This window comes from Piliocolobus tephrosceles, chromosome 9, assembly GCF_002776525.5.
Source record: "Piliocolobus tephrosceles isolate RC106 chromosome 9, ASM277652v3, whole genome shotgun sequence".
In the NCBI taxonomy this organism is placed as follows: Eukaryota; Metazoa; Chordata; class Mammalia; order Primates; family Cercopithecidae; genus Piliocolobus; species Piliocolobus tephrosceles.
Genome location: NC_045442.1, coordinates 18,738,224 through 18,754,285, shown reverse-complemented (window position 1 = coordinate 18,754,285; position 16,062 = coordinate 18,738,224). Strand labels below are relative to the sequence as shown.

The window sequence follows — 16,062 nt, the reverse complement described above, 5'->3', positions numbered from 1 at the left end:
GTGATTTTCTTTTTGTAATCTCTCCAGTTGAAAGATGTCATCCCACTCCAATGCTTTGTAGTTGTAATTACTACTGCCATTAGGATAATCAAGGGACAATGACAGTTTATGTCTATTGTCCTTGTCATTCTTTGTGTGAAAAGCTATATGGTCCCACAAGGCACTTGATTCCATAGGCATTTCATCTCAATCAATCACTGGTGACAACTTAATCACTATGCCTCCACATGCAACAGAGTACTAGCATAGCAATTCCCATTGAAAAGATCTCAGCCCAGCACTTAAAACCAAGAACAAAATCAAATCAATCTCCAAATCCCCATCCCTGAGGGTCTATTTCCTGGTACCAAGCACTGTAACAGGCACAGCTCAGTTTGGAAAACAGAAACCACACAAGGTATTTCAACAGAGGAAATTTATACAGGGAATTGGGTGTTGGAGGGTGGAATTAGCAAAGGAAGAACATTAGTGTAATACAGGGCTAAAAATAGCAGGAAGCAGCACCACCTCTAAAGCTGGAGGATTCAAAGGAAAGGAGGTGAGATGATCAGAACCTAGGTTAGGGGATGGGCCCTGCAGAGCTGGTGTTCAGACCTCCAAGGAGTGGTTACTATTAGGCTTTCTGCAGTGTCTGCAGCTGTTCTTAAAAGTTTCCATATTTTTGTTGATTTTGGCAGTTTTGAGGAGTGTTGGTTGGGTGTTTTGTAGGATGCCCTCTATTGGAATTAGTCTGATGTTTTCCTCATGATTAGACTGGGATTATGGGTGTTACAGAGAAGGAATACAGAGATAAAGTGCGATTTTAGTCATATCTTATCAAGAGTACACACTGCCAGCATGATGTTGGGCTTCATCCCCTGGCTGAAATAGTATTTGTCAGGTTTCTCCACTGTAAAGTTATTCTTTCCCTCCCGTTTCCATACTGTATTCTTCGGAAGCAAAGTCATTGTAGATAGCTCACACTTCAGAAGTGTGGAGTTAATACTGTACCTTCTTGAGGGTGGAGTATCTGCAAAAAAACTGTTTGGAATTATTCTGCAAGGAAGACTGATGTCCCAAACCCTTTATCCAATCATTTATATCAATACAAATTCATGGATATTTGTTTTATACTTTACGTTATAATCTAATACTATTTCATTAATTTTGTTGCTCAAATTGTTCCAGCTTTGGCCTTTGGGAACAGTTTCAGTTGGTTCCTATGTCTGTTTAACATACCCCCCATTCATATATGGGTGTTTTGTTTCTTTTTGTTTTTTAGTACTTCCTTACTTTTGGAGATTACAAAATACTCCCAGATCATCTCATAGGTTTCCTGCCCCAGTCCTAGGATCAGCCATTTCTCCAAGATGCATCAGAGTCTTTTAAAACACTGAATTATTTAGGAATATTCAGGAGGGGGGGAAATAAACATCTAAGTTCTGCAGCACTGCATTGACTTGGCATGGTGCTTTGGGTCCAGATAGCCGAGGAAAGGGTATTGGACTAGACACGTGGTATTTATAAAGCCTTTCAACCTAAGCACTCTGAAGACAGGGTAGAGGACATGGGTATGCTAACAAAACCATCCAGAATGAATGACAGAGTGGGAAGTGCAGTGAAGTTGTTTGGAGACAAGAGTGTCTATGTTAGCAGAAGGGAAACATTCATAGTCATCAATGTCATACACTTTAACTTTCATAGTCATCAATATCATACACTTTAACACAGCCACACAAAAGACTTCTACTTTAGATCTTTAATTTTTTTTTCCAAAGGAATCATATCCTAACAGGTTAAAGAAGTTACTCAAAATACAGCTATACACCTGTGCCCCATTACTTATAGCACACTAGGAGTGATTACTTTTTACAAATCCTGTAATTAGCTAGTTACTAGCACAATTATATTGCATTATCTCTTTTGTGCTAAAAATATTAACTGGCTAATGATGAGCATTTACAAATGAACTACAAATTGTATAACCTATTTTAGTATTTTTTCGTTTTTCTTTTTGGAGACGGAGTTTCACTCTTGTTGCCCAAGCTGGAGTGCGGCACGATCTTGGCTCACTGCAACCTCCGCCTCCCGGGTTCAAGCGATTCTTCTGCCTCTGCCTCCCAAGCAACTGGGATTACAGGTGCGTGCCACCACACTCTGCTAATTTTTTGTATTTTTAGTAGAAACGGGTTTTCACCATGTTAGCCAGGCTGGTCTCGAGTTCCTCACCTCAGGTGATCCGCCCACCTCAGCCTCCCAAAGTGTTGGGATTACAGGCGTGAGCCATTGCGCCCAGCCAGAATTTTTTCATTTTCAAATTACTGGGAGACTCAAAAAGCAGAGGTAACTCAGGCTTCTCTAGGCCACAGAGGCCCTTGGATATAGATTTCTCCTTTCTTCTGACAGAAGCGATTTGCTTAAATCTGTACAGATGAGAACACAATTATTGTGAAATAGGAAAACCCACGTTGGTTTTGTACATTCATGTTTGCTCTGTAAAGGGCAGCGTGTATCTTCAGCTGTATCTTGAAAGCTTTCCTGTCTCAGAAGCTTGCTTGCATTAAACATGAGGCACCGCTAAGTGCTATTGCCACCGGGGACTGCAGGCTGCTCTGCAGCTCTGGACGGGCTGAGTTCCAAGGGAAGGAAGGGCGCTGGCGGAGGCAGTGCTGTGCTATGGGACAACTGCTGTGGATTCTGACTGCAGACGGGTCTGATTTTGATGTTTTTCTTTACTTAAGCGGCTGATTGTTTCTCTTTGCCATCCTGTGAGAAGTGAGGGCATGCCTTGGATCTGTGAGGGGGAAAAAATCCTCTTTTAAGAAAGGGGAAATGAAGAAATAAGAAGAAAGGATGATGGAGAAGAAAGAAAGGAACATGGGGCCGGGTGCAGTGGCTCAGGCCTGTAATCCCAACACTTTGGCAGGTCGGGGAGGGGTGGATCACCTGAAGTCAGGAGTTCAAGATCAGCCTGGCCAACACGGTGAAACCCCGTCTCTTAAAAAAACACAAAAAATAGCCGGGCATGATGGCAGGTGCCTGTAATCCCAGCTAATCGGGAGGCTGAGACAGGAGAATGGCGTGAACCCAGGAGCAGAGGTTTCAGTGAGCCAAGACTGCGTCATTGCACTCAAGCCTGGGAATTGATTGAGAGAGACTCTGTCTCAAAAAAAAGAAAGAAAGAAAGGAGAGAAAGAGAGAGAGAGAGAGAGAAAAGAAAAGCTCTAGAAGGAAGAAAGGAGCCTGAGGGGAAAGACTGAGGAGGAAGCAGAAGAGCCCCTGGGCCCCCACCCTCCTGCTCACCAGCGCTTTGCCTCGGTGGCTCTGACTGCCCCCTGCCTGGTGGCTGGTCCTGCCTCCTCTCCCCTCTCTACCTTCTCTTCCTTCCTACCTTCCCGCCTGACTGCAACCCTTTCCCCAGGGAGAACAGAAGGTCCCCAAGGAGCACTGTGGACCAGGCATGCAGGTCCACCTCATCTGTGGTCCTGCTCCGACCTTTGGCACTGAGCCTCCTGATGCAGAATTTGGCTTGTTCCTGTGACAGCTCCCCCTCACCGCCTGCAACAGGGTACTGCAGTCCAGGCTCCATCACTGCCCAGCTCTGGTGCTTTAGGCACCCCACATCACCTCCCCGAGCCTCAGTTTCCTCATCTGTAAAATGGGGATGGTACCATCTACCACAGAGGGTACTTGTAAGGACTGAACGAGGGCACAGTCCTCCTTCTACACCTGCTACCAGTAGGTGTTGGATGCCCGGCAGGCCCTGCCACTGCTTCTCAGAACCCTCTCGGGTTCCTAGGCCTCTTGAACCAGAATTGATAGGTATGAGACCTCCCAAGAGCTTTCTGGACAAGCTTCCCAGGGGGGCTCAGATGGACTCTCAAGCATTCTTTACAGAGATGAGTCTCTTCTCACTTGTCAGCTCCTAGGGCCAGGGCTTAGCATGGCCCCCTGGCCCTGTCCACTCTGGTGAGACTTCTCCTCTGCTGCCCCTCCCCACAGGGCACCCCACTCACCTCAGACTTCCGCCCCCGCACAAGGGAAGGGGCCTAAAGAGAATGTTCCAAATGTTTTGCTATGAATTTACACTCTCCCTCCCTCCCATACCCTGTAACTATTGACATATGTATTTATTTTTTCTGTTAAGTTACCGGAATAATTCTAGTTTTGCTCAGCCTTCCCAGTATTGATGAGCAATTGTGCAGCTTTTATCTGCAACTGTTACTCCTGACAGTTAAGAACACATCTGAAGCTTCATTCCTGTTTATGCCTCCAAGCGTGTTGCTGACATATCCGGGCAAGGACAAAAGCACAAAGAACTCAGGGGAGCTTTCAAAGCCTGGAACGGGCTCAGAGCACCCCTGTTCTCAGAGAAACAATCAATGGGAAGCAAGGGTGTACCCAGGCCTCTCAACAGTTCCTGAGTGCTGTCACTGGAGGGCGATGTCTCCAAACAGTCTCTTTCCCCACCGAGAACGGCGCCGCCAGAGGGTTCAGGTCAAGCACGAGCTTGCAAGTTCATTCTATTAGTAGGTCAACTGGAACCCATGAAACTCCTTCAGAAATCCTGCAAAATATGGATACGCTATTAAGCTGGAGACAACAAAATTACTCAATATAGAATTTTGCATTCAATCCATTATACTGTCAGTATAATTATATAATTATAATTATATATAATTCTCAATCCTGACCGAAGATTAAAATGACCTACAAAGGATTAAACACCATAGGGGTTGGGGCCTCGCAAAAGGCCAGTTAAATACATCAGAATCTGGAAGATGGAGCAGGGGAATTTGTATATTTTTAAAGCTCCCCAGTGATTCTATTGTTCGTGCTACAAAATTCTAATTGAGACATTAGTGGCAGGCACCAAGGGAAAATTTATGGGAGAAAATTTTAATTTTAGACAATTCTATGATGTTTTCTCCTCCAAACTGCTAAATCCTTAGCTTAGTTCTGGAAGGGATCAGTGGTTGAGAATTTCTGCATGAAGTCATCTTGTGTCTGGAAGCTCATTTTCAAATAATAACACATTTAGAGAGCTAGCAAGTTGTTAACACCTGTGTGTGAATGATTTTATCAGATACCAAGATAGCTAGGATTCTGAGAAAATTGAGACCAGAGAAGAAGCAACATTTTTTAAAGGGAAGAGAGAAGAAAATGTACATTGGCTCCTTCCCCCTACTCCCACCTTCCCCCCAATATATAGACTTCTCTTCAACAGTCAGTATTAAAAACTAAAATAAAATTATCTACAATCCCTCTATTTCTATTCACATTTTAATATATTTTCTTTCCAGTATTTCATGCATATATATTTTTTAATCTGTGAGGTCTATATAATTTTGTCTTATCCTTTTTACCTTAACATTATAATATGACCATTTTCTTAGGGCTTTGAAAAAATTTTAGAAGCATTATGAATGGCTGTCTAGAATCATATTTTGTGAACACACTCCAAATCACAACTACAGTGGAACATGGAGGATCAGTTTCATGCCCACTGGCCAAGAACTCACTGAACTCCCTGGCCAAGTTTAAGTTGGCTGTCCTCACCTAGTCCAACCAACTGAGGCTGAGGATAAGAGGAGTGGGGGCAAAGTCACTTATAGAAGCTGCTGGGAGCCCACTTTTATATCTTTGTGGATGGATGAGGGGAATCAGGATAGATAAGTCTAGAAAAGAGAAGCCTTGGCCAGGCGCAGTGGCTCACGCCTGTAATCCCAGCACTTCGGGAAGCCGAGGCAGGTGGATCACCTGAGGTCAGGAGTTCAAGACTAGCCTGGCCAACGTGGTGAAACCCCATCTCTACTAAAAATACAAAAATTATCTGGGCATATGGCAGGTGCCTGTAATCCCAGCTATTCAGGAGGCTGAGGCAGAGAGAATTGCTTGAACCTGGGAGGCGGAGGTTGCAGTGAGCTGAGATTGTGCCACTGCACTCCAATCTGGGTGACAGAGTGAGACTCTATCTCAAAAAGAAAAAAAGAAAGAAGGAAAAGAAGCCTGGGCCAGTGGCTCATAGGTGTCCTCTACAACCTGTTCTTTCCTAACTCTTTCTTGGCCTTTGCCCAGGACACACTACGTTAGGAGCTATGTGGGATCAGGGACAGTACTCAAAGGAGCTAAGAATCCAAATTAGGAAACATAACATACATGAAATGAAAAGTTAAATAATAGTGATATTTGCTACATTTTTACAGAGCAGCTATTATTATGTGCCAGGTTTATTATGTCATTTACTCTTCAGAATCATTCTATAAGCAAGCTACCAATATTCCTTATTTACAGATAAGAAAACTAGGCCGAGAGAAGTAAAGTTGCAGTTGTTAAAGGTAACTAGAATTTGAACTTAAGCAGCCAAAGGCCTCACTATTTCCATAGCACTGGGCAATCTCCCATGACTGCATTGTGATCCGATCTTAATAGAGGGACAGACTCTCAGAAAATTGAGCATCATCTTACAGTGTCTCAAAAAAACAAACAATAATATAACAAATAATATCCAGCAAATCCTTTAATCCCTGTTTTACCTCCCTCCCTTGGGACATGGCTTAGGTAAGCTCCAAAATTAAGTTAGAGAAGGAAACAGATCTCATCTACAAAATGCAATTATACCACAGCCAGATGAATAAATCCATATGAATACTGAAATACACACATACTCTGAGCACTAATACTTTTCAAGAAAGGTAATGATGCAGGAAAAAAAAAAGTCTCTGAAGTACAGTGTTTCATAGTGGTCCCCACATTCCTGTCTCTTGAAATCTCCTGGAAGTGGCATTCCCCTTTCTTGCAATAACAGACCGTTGCTCAAATGCCTCAGAAGGAGCGGTGGGCGTGGTCAGCTGCAGGGCTTTGGTTTTGCAGAGTGATGGGTTCATTTTTGTTTGTTTTGCTTTTCAGACAGGGTCTGGCTCTGTCACCCAGGTGGAGTGCAGTGGTGCTCTCTCGGCTCACTACAACCTCCACCTCCCGGGTTCAAGTGATTCTCCTGCCTTAGTCACCAGAGTAGCTGGGATTACAGGCGTGCACCATCACACCTGCCTATTTTTTTGTGTCTTTAGTAGAGACAGGGTTTCACCCTATTGGCTGGGCTGGTCTCCAACTCCTAGGCTCATGCGATCCTCCTGCCTTAGCCTCCCAAAGTGCTGGGATTACAGGCGTGAGCCACTACACCCAACCCGAAGGATTTTAACAGTTTCATTAAGATGTAATTCACATACTATACAATTCACCCATTTAAAGTATATGGTTCAATGGTTTTAATATATTCACGGAGCTGTGCTTCCATCTCTATAATTTTAGAACGTTTTCGTTATCCCCAAAAGAAGCCCTGCTCCCCATAACCATCACCCCAATCCTCCCACTCCCAATCCCTAGGCTTAGGCAAGCCGAAATGTACTTCCTGTCTCTATAGATTTGTCTGTTCTGGGCATTTCATGTAAATGGAATCATGCACTGTGTGGTCATACAGTGAAGTGCGTGAGTTTGGAGCAAGAGCTAATTGGTTACAGGCAACAGAGGAAAGGCTGAGAGCACCACTATTGTCTTCCCCACTGAATGCTGGATGTCACCCCTCTAAATAAGTGTGGAATACATATTTAAAGATATTGGCTTGTAGCTGGGCATGGTGGTGTGCACCTGTAGTCCCAGCTATTTGGGAGGCTGAAGTGAGAAAATCCCTTGAGCCCCGGAGCCCAAGTCCAGCCTGGGAACACCGCGAGAGCCTCCTGTGTCTAAAATATAAAAAAGAATATTGGCTTAAAAGAAGCTAAACAGTCAGTCTTCCTGTAGGTCCAGCCAGGCAATCAGCAAGGGTCTTCAAGCACTGACCCTCCAAAGATAAGCTCCCATCCAGTTTTCTCCGTTTCTAGATGGGCAACTGAATTATTTGAGGGGTTTCTTAAAAGTACAGATTCCTGGCCAGGCACGGTGGCTCACGCCTGTAATCCCAGCACTTTGGGAGGCCAAGGCAGGCAAATCACCTGAGGTCAGGAGTTCGAGACCAGCCTGGCCACCATGGTGAAACCCCCATCTCTACTAAAAATACAATAATTAGCCAGACGTCGTGGTGGGCACCTGTAATCCCAGCTACTCAGGAGGCTGAAGCAGGAGAATCACTAGAACCTCAGAGGTGGAGGTTGCAGTGAACCGAGATCACGCCACTGCACTCCAGCCTGGGCAACAGAGTGAGACTCCATCTCAAAACACACACACACACACACACACACACACACACACACCACACACACACACCACACACACACACACACACACACACACAGAGATTCCTGGGCCCCTTCCTAGGAATTCAATATGTGTTGCCTGGATGCAGATATCTGTATTTTAAGGAAGCACTCCTAGTGATTCTGATGCTGTAGGGCATGAGACAGACATTTGGAAACCACCATACAAGGCTTCGCTTCAGAGATAAGAAAAAAGCTTCCTTTGTTTCCACATTTCCCTATCAGTCCAACTTCCTTGTAGAAGCAGCAACAGGGACCTTCCCTCCTTACAAGGCCATCTCAATTATTATATGGAAATTCATTTTACAGAGGCCAATGGTGTCTTTCCAGTATAAACATAACAGAAAGCCTTGGAGACAACGTCAAACTGCTGACTTGCTGGGCCTTTCTTATTCGCTGGGTGAATCTGGGACTTCAAACAATCACTGTGCCTGAACTACCGAGGGGGCTGTAAACATGCCTGCACGTTCTCCCAGCTCCCCTTTCAGGGCCTGAAAATTTATCTCTTTGCAGTGAGCGGAAATATTTTCCTTAGCTGGGTCCCCTGTCTTATGCCTTTGATTTACCGAAGCTTCTCAAAAAATAAATACAAATTGACTGTAAGGTCACAGCCTTTTGGAGAGCTTTCCAAAAGCCTTCAAGAGTAAGGGAGATAAACTGGAACAATATTTGGAAAATAATCCCAGTTGTTTATCACTTTCCTGGGGGCGGAGACGCTGATTGGATCTTGGCTCCTCACCGATACCTTATGAGGCAGACAGGGCTTTATCAGCTGCTTTCTGCAGGTAGAGAGGAGAGACTCAGAGAAGTGAAGAGGGTTGCCCAAGATTCCCCGGCTGGCCAGTAGGAACCGTGTCCCAGACCTTCATTCCAGATTTCAAGGACCTGGGCTTGCCATGTTGCCTAACAGTCATAAATATTTTAGAGAAGCCTGCTGGGATGTAAGGAACTTCAGAGATTTTAGTCCCCACCATTTAGCCACAGAGCCTGGGTTTATGGAGGGTTTAAATCAGGCTTCTGACAGTGCCTGATCACCCGCAGAGCCTCAGCAGGGAGACCTACACATCTCAAGCATAGCTAGCCCAGGAGTTCTCCCCAAATGCCCATTCTAGGCCATCTCAGAGCTCTGCTAGACTCGCTCTCCCCACCCTCAATTTCTCCTGGAAAAATCAAACATGAAACATGACCTGGTTTATTTGTAAGCCCAGGTGGTCCATCCATTTCCAAGACAGTCAAGACCTGGCCATTAAATCATACTTGTGTATGTGTGTGTGCGCGTGCATGTCTGTGTGTGTGTGTGTGCTTTGTTTGTTTGTAATGACTTTGGTTTAAGAAGGCTGCTTTTGGATCTTCCTGTTTGGCCTGAGTGTGGGACACGAACTAGGGCTTGCTGACCTGAATCAGCACGGTGGCGCTGTGAGCATGAGTCTGCTTACCCAAGGACAGAAGAGAAGTTCATGGGCTTTTTTGGGAGCAGCCTCAGCTGGATGGTAACTGTTCCTCACCTCCCAGAAGCTGGGGGAGCTTCAGCAGCCACCTCAGGCGGGCACCTCTCAGTGAAGAATGAGGCAGTCTGTCTCCAGACGTTTCCACTGTGTCTGTAGCCACAGGAGGCTCTTGTGGCTGGAGAGCTCATGTGTGCTGTACTCTGTGCCTCTGTGATTTTCTCCTACCCTCATCACAGCCCACACAGTAAATACTCCAATGCTCACCTATGGATGAAAAAACAGACTCAGAGAGAGGAGAGAGGCACTAGAGAAATTCCTGCTAGTGCAGTGAGGACTACAAAGGACACGCCAAAAAGTGCTAGGCAGTGTTTGAAAGGAAGATTTGGTCTGGGGGTCAGAAAACGCCTCGTGAGACTGGGCAAGGTGGCTCGCACCTGTCATCCCAATGTGGGATATGATGAGATTTCTCTTGAAGCATTATTCCCAACGCCAACACTTTGGGAGGCCAAGGCAGGCAGACCACTTGAGGTCAGGAGCTCGAGGCCAGCCTGGCCAACATGATGAAACCCTGTCTCTACTAAAAATACAAAAAAATTAGCCAGGCATGGTGGTCTGCACCTGAGGTCCCAGCTACTTGGGAGGCTGGGGCAGGAGAATTGCTTGAACTCAGGAGGCAGAGGTTGCAGTAAGCCAAGATCATGCCACTGCACTCCATTCTGGGTGACAGAGCAAGACTCTGTCTCAAAAAAAAAAAAAAAGAAGAAGAAGAAGAAAGAAAGCAAAGAAAAAAAGAAAGAAAGAAAAGCAAAGAAAAAAAGAAAGAAAAGAAAATAAAACACGTCGTGAGGAACAGTTCCTTTTTCAGCTTGATCCAGAAGGATGACTAAGGGTTCATGAAGGTGCAAGGCAGTGCCAGGCAGGAAAGAGCAGCCAGGAGATGGGCTGGGACTGGCAAAAGGCTCGTGACAGGGTGGGACGCTGGGCACTTAAAGAGCACCAGCATGATATGGGTAGAAGGAGAAATTACCAGGAAAGGAAGACAGAAGCCAGACTGGGGGAGGCCTTAGAAGGTGAAGATTTTGGACCATTTTGTGACACTACAGGGTTAGTTTTTCAGATGAAACCTGGAATAGCAGGACCTTATATCACACTATTCCTATGAGGAAATATTCCAAGTTTCACCCGTCTGCTTTCCAAGGGACTTTTGGAGCACATCAGCCGATTCATAGGATGAAGAGTGGCTTTGGATGTCAGTTCTCCTCTTCTCATATCCACATGTCTTCTCTTCCTATCCACATTGTAAATTGTTTGAGCTCAAAGACACCATGCTTTGTAGAACATCCTCCCCTCACAAGCCACTCCCCCACAGCCTTAATTATTTACTATTAAACAATTTTTGATAAGAAGGAGGGCATAAAAAAGATAAGGCATCTAATGGGTCCATACTGGATGAAAATAAATGCAATATTCTATCCAAGCTTAACATGATGTACAAGAGATTTTTTGTTTGTTTGTTTTTCTGAGACAAAGTCTCACTCTGTCACCCAGGCTGGAGTGCAATGGCACGATCTCAGCTCACTGCAACCTCCGCCTCCCAGGTTCAAACAATTCTCTTATCTCAGTTTCCCAAGCAGCTGGGACTACAGGCATGCGCCACCACTCCTGGCTAATTTTTTGTGTTTTTAGTAGAGACAGGGTTTCTCCATGTTGGTCAGGTTGGTCTCAAACTCCCCACCTCAGGTGATCCGCCCACCTCAGCCTCCCAAAATGCTGAGATTACAGGTATGAGCCACCACACCCGGCCAATATACAAGAGATTTTCTTAAACTGCAGGATTTAATCATGCTTCCCTTAGAAAAGGTGTGACCAGATAGTAAAGAGACTGGTTTCCATCCTCCAAAAACAAAGATCCATCTGATTACAGTGACATCCTGTATAGAGTAATACATCTATTTCACTGTGTAATATGCCAAGAATGAATTTACAACCTGCCCTATCACTGAAATTGTGGTGGGGGTTCAACTGGGATACGCTAGGTTGTAAGAGTCAGAAACTCAACTTTAATTAGTTTAACAAAAAATTTCTGGGAAGGATTTTTTATTAAAATTAAAATTGAATTTCTGGGAAGGATTCTGGTATAATGAGGAGAATGAGGGAGATGGGATGTGTATAAAGGTAGCCTCAACATGGTTAGAATAAGCCCTTCCCAGGAGAAAGATCTCTGAACAAAAAAATCAATGTCAACTATTAGGCATCTGCTATGTAGACTTTGAGACTTGTTTCTATAATGTTATTAGAAGAACACAGTGTGGTAAAAATGAAAGTCGCTTTTTGGGGTCAGACAAAAACTGAGTTTAAACTGCTGATCTGCTACGTACTAGTGCTAAGAACTTAGCAGATCACTTAAATTCTCTGAACCTCTTTCTTCTCAGCTAGGAAAATTACCATTTAAGGATTTAATGAGAGCGTGTATAAAAGAAAATAGCTCTGTGCTGGACACTCCCTAAGAGCTTCATAAACGTTGCCCCCATCCTTCCCTTCATTTGTCAGGGAATGAAGATTAACTACCTGTATTAAATAAGCCAATATGACTGGGCGCAGTGGTTCCCGCCTGTAATTCTAGCACTTTGGGAGACTGAGGCAGACGGATCACCTGAAGTCAGGAGTTCGAGACCAGCCTGACCAACATGGAGAAATCCCATCTCTACTAAAAATACAAAATTGGCCAGGCATGGTGGCGCATGCCTGTGATCCCAGCTACTCGGGAGGCTGAGGCAGGAAAATCGCTTGAACCCGGGGGGCAGAGGTTGCAGTGAGCTGAGATAGTGCCATCACTGCACTCCAGCCTGGGCGACAGAGCAAAACTCCGTCAAAACAAAACAAAACAAAAAACAATATATGTAGAGTACTAGGACAGTATCTGATATTCACAGTAAGAAGGCAATAAACGTTAGCTGCCATTATCGTCATTTTGATAATATTTCCATTTCCCTATAAGAATACCCCTAAATGAATCCAATGGCTTCTCATACTGCCCACATTCCTGGGGGAGAAAAACATTTTTAAAAGATGACCTGGCCTGGTGAGACGGCTCGTTCCTGTAATCCCAACATTTTGGGAGGTCGAGGCAGGTGGATCACCTGTGGTCAGGAGTTTGAGACCAGCCTGACCAACATGGAGAAATCCCGTCTCTACTAAAAATACAAAAAGTAGCTGGGTGTGGTAGCAAGCACCTGTAATCCTAGCTACCCAGGAGGCTGAGGCAGGAGAATCATTTGAAGCTGGGAGGCGGAGGTTACAGTGAGCAGAGATCGTGCCATTGCACTCCAGCCTGCGCGACAAGAGCGAAACTCCATCTAAAAAATTCTCTATCCTGTTTTCATTTTAAGGCTGGGAATTGTTTTTGCTCTGCAGTACCCAAGAGGCTCTGGACACTTAGTCAATATTAATTAATGATGTTGTTGTTGGTGTGCCAGGTCTTTGACACTAAACATTTTTATGCCAGCTTTGTTGAATTAAGGTAGAATTAAATAGCTGTGCTGCAATCCTGTCTCAGCCGTAATCACCATTTGCTTTGCTTATATTTCCCATGCTATTCACCCCACCTAATCAGTCCAGTTTTACTGCATTTGCGTAGATTGTATCGATGCATCTGCGGAAGCTCCTGCAGGAATAATCATCTCTCATTTTTCTCTTCTGTGGTTGTGGGTATCCGAAGACCCCGTCTCTCCCTCAGCTAGGACCTGAGTATAACCTGTGGTGAAGAGAGTGTAGAGAAAGCAATAGGCTTTGTGACCATGGTGAGTTAGGAATCTCAGGGCTTTGTTTACCCTGAGAGTTTACCTAGGTTGAAGGCTGTCAAAGAAAACTTTCCTTTAACTTAAAAGGGTGACATGGACATGGTTCCCTTAAAACGGCTTCTCAGGTCGAAGATCACAACCTCTTGATGGCAGTGGCATGGAATAAAGCGTCTTAGTGTCTCCTCTAGTGCCTAATTTAGTCCCTTGATCAAATAACAACTACGATAACAGGAGGAGGAAGAGGAGGAGGAGGAGGAATTAACACTTATGAAGAGCTAGGCATTATTCTAAGCACATCACACATTATAGATTATTTATATTCAGAACAACTCTATGAGATGGTTACTATTATTATCCCCATTTTACAGATGAGGAAACTAAAACGCCAAGAAGTAACTCTCCAAAGGCCACCCAATTGTTATGTGGTGGACGTGGCTCTCAAACAACAGCAGTACACTTTGGAGTCCGTGATTGTGGATGTTGGGTAAATATTTATTTGGCTATATTTTTTATTTTGTTTTTTATCTGTAGAGTGCCTTTTAAAGTTTTCTCTGAAAGAAAAAAAAAACACAGAAACAGTCTATAGTGGGCCAAATATGGCCTTAGATGTTAACACATGCTTTATTTTATTTAATTTTCAGATAATTCTGCAAAGTAGATGCTATTTTGCTATGTTTGGTTTTTGGTTTTGGGGTTTTTTTGAGACAGAGTCTTGCTCTGTTGCCCAGGCTGGAGTGTATTGGTGCGATCTTAGCTCACTGCAACCTTCACCTCCCAGGTTCAAGCAATTCTCCTGCCTCAGCCTCCCAAGTAGCTGGGATTACATTTGCAAGCCGCCGTGCCTGGCTCTATTTTCTCTGTTTTTATAGATGAAGGCTCAGGATCAGAAAAGTAAAGAAGTTTCATGAGATTACACACCTAGTAACTGGGGAAGGTGGGACTTGAAGCATCATGTCTGTCCAACTCAAAGGCCATGATTCCATGCATCTCCTACCACTGCCAGCTTTGCACCAGGGATGGAAAACATTGATTCATTTTCTGCAAAGTTTTCACAGCACTTTCCTTTTGAGGTATTTTCACCAGGCTAAGCAGATAACATTATCCAGGTGCACGTTGCTAAAATGACTGTACAGGGACAGTACTGTCCAAAAGACCCAGAAACCTCTTTTCTAACAGTAGACAAGCAGCTCTGTTCCAAGATGGAGCGCAATTTTAGCCATAAGTAACAATACCAATCATTAGAGCACCTTATATTTTTACATTATAATTTCATTAATAATAAGCACCTTACATTTTTATGATGCTATGTGCCTGACACTCTTCCAACCATTTCACGTATATTCAATCACTGAATTCTTACAAAAACCCTATGAGGGAGGTCTATTTTTGCTTCCGTTTTTAGATTGGGAAACTGACGCTCAGACGAAGAATTTGCCAAAGGTCACCCAGCTAGGAAGTGGTGGAAGCAGACCTGACCCTAGGCAGTGTGGCTGTGAAGTCTCTGCACTCTGCCATGGGCTACGTTGCCGCTCATTAGTTAATTATTTGGGAAATGTTAGTTCTGTTCCTTTTTCCATGCATTAGGCAATGGGGATTAATATGAGAATTAATGATATGTACTGCATCACCTGATATGGGTACTGAAAATGATGTAAAGATTTCTTTATAGGGTGTTTACATATACAAGGCATTGTACCAGGCCATGAGAATACCGCACCTGCCTTCAAGGAGCTGAAATCAGCAACTCAGCAAATACAACACCATGTGATAAAGAATTAATATAGGAAATGGTGGCTATTCTCCTTTCACCATCTATTCTCTGTATCTTTCTGTCAAACTCAAGGCCCCCAGAGAACGACCTGGGCTTTCTTGCCCTCTGACTTCTGGTTAGGTGCAACCTATGGACAGATATTGGAAGGAGGGGAAAGGAATGGGACTCAGAATATTCATTCCCCAGCCCCAGCTCTTCCTTCTTCAGTCTAGCAGTGCTGATGCTCCTCTCTGGCTCTGACTTCTGCTGGATGACTCTGCTTCCATGGCCCCAGCACTCACGAGGGTGTCAGTAACACCACTCTCTCCATTTGCTCCTTCAGGCTTAAGGGTATGAATGGTTTCTCAACTTTTCTGGTTCCCAGATGCCTCAGCATTCCTGGTTGGTTTCTTTAACTCGGAGTGTGCCGTTTTTTTCCTGTGGGGCCCCTGACTGATATAAAGAGTAAGCAGAGGAGATAATAAGAGGAGCCTTCAGGAAAGATCCCTAATTTAGACTTGGAGAGAGAAGGGAGGCTGCTCAAAAGAAGTGAAATCTATAACTCCTAAAGGATGATCAGGAATTATCCAGTTTGGGAAGTGGAGGTAGGAATAATATGCTAAAAAGAGAGAATGACAAGTGGAAAGATATGAAGGCAAGAGCATAGATACTCCTGAGAACTGCAAAGTGCCCAAAAGATACTGCTCAAGGTAGAGAGTGGTGAAGAAGCTTAAGTAAGCACCTCCAGATCATGAAGGTGGAACTTTTCTTTTTTTTTTTTTTCTTTTCTTCTTCTTCTTTTTTTTTTTTTTTTTTTTTTTTTTTTTTTTTTT

The 16,062-nt window shown here is 44.2% G+C and overlaps 1 pseudogene; it reads left to right on the top strand.

Annotated features, from left to right (window-relative positions):
- Window positions 1-4,245: 4,245 nt before the first annotated feature.
- Window positions 4,246-16,062, top strand: part of LOC111538936 — a 24,733-nt pseudogene continuing 12,916 nt past the window's right edge.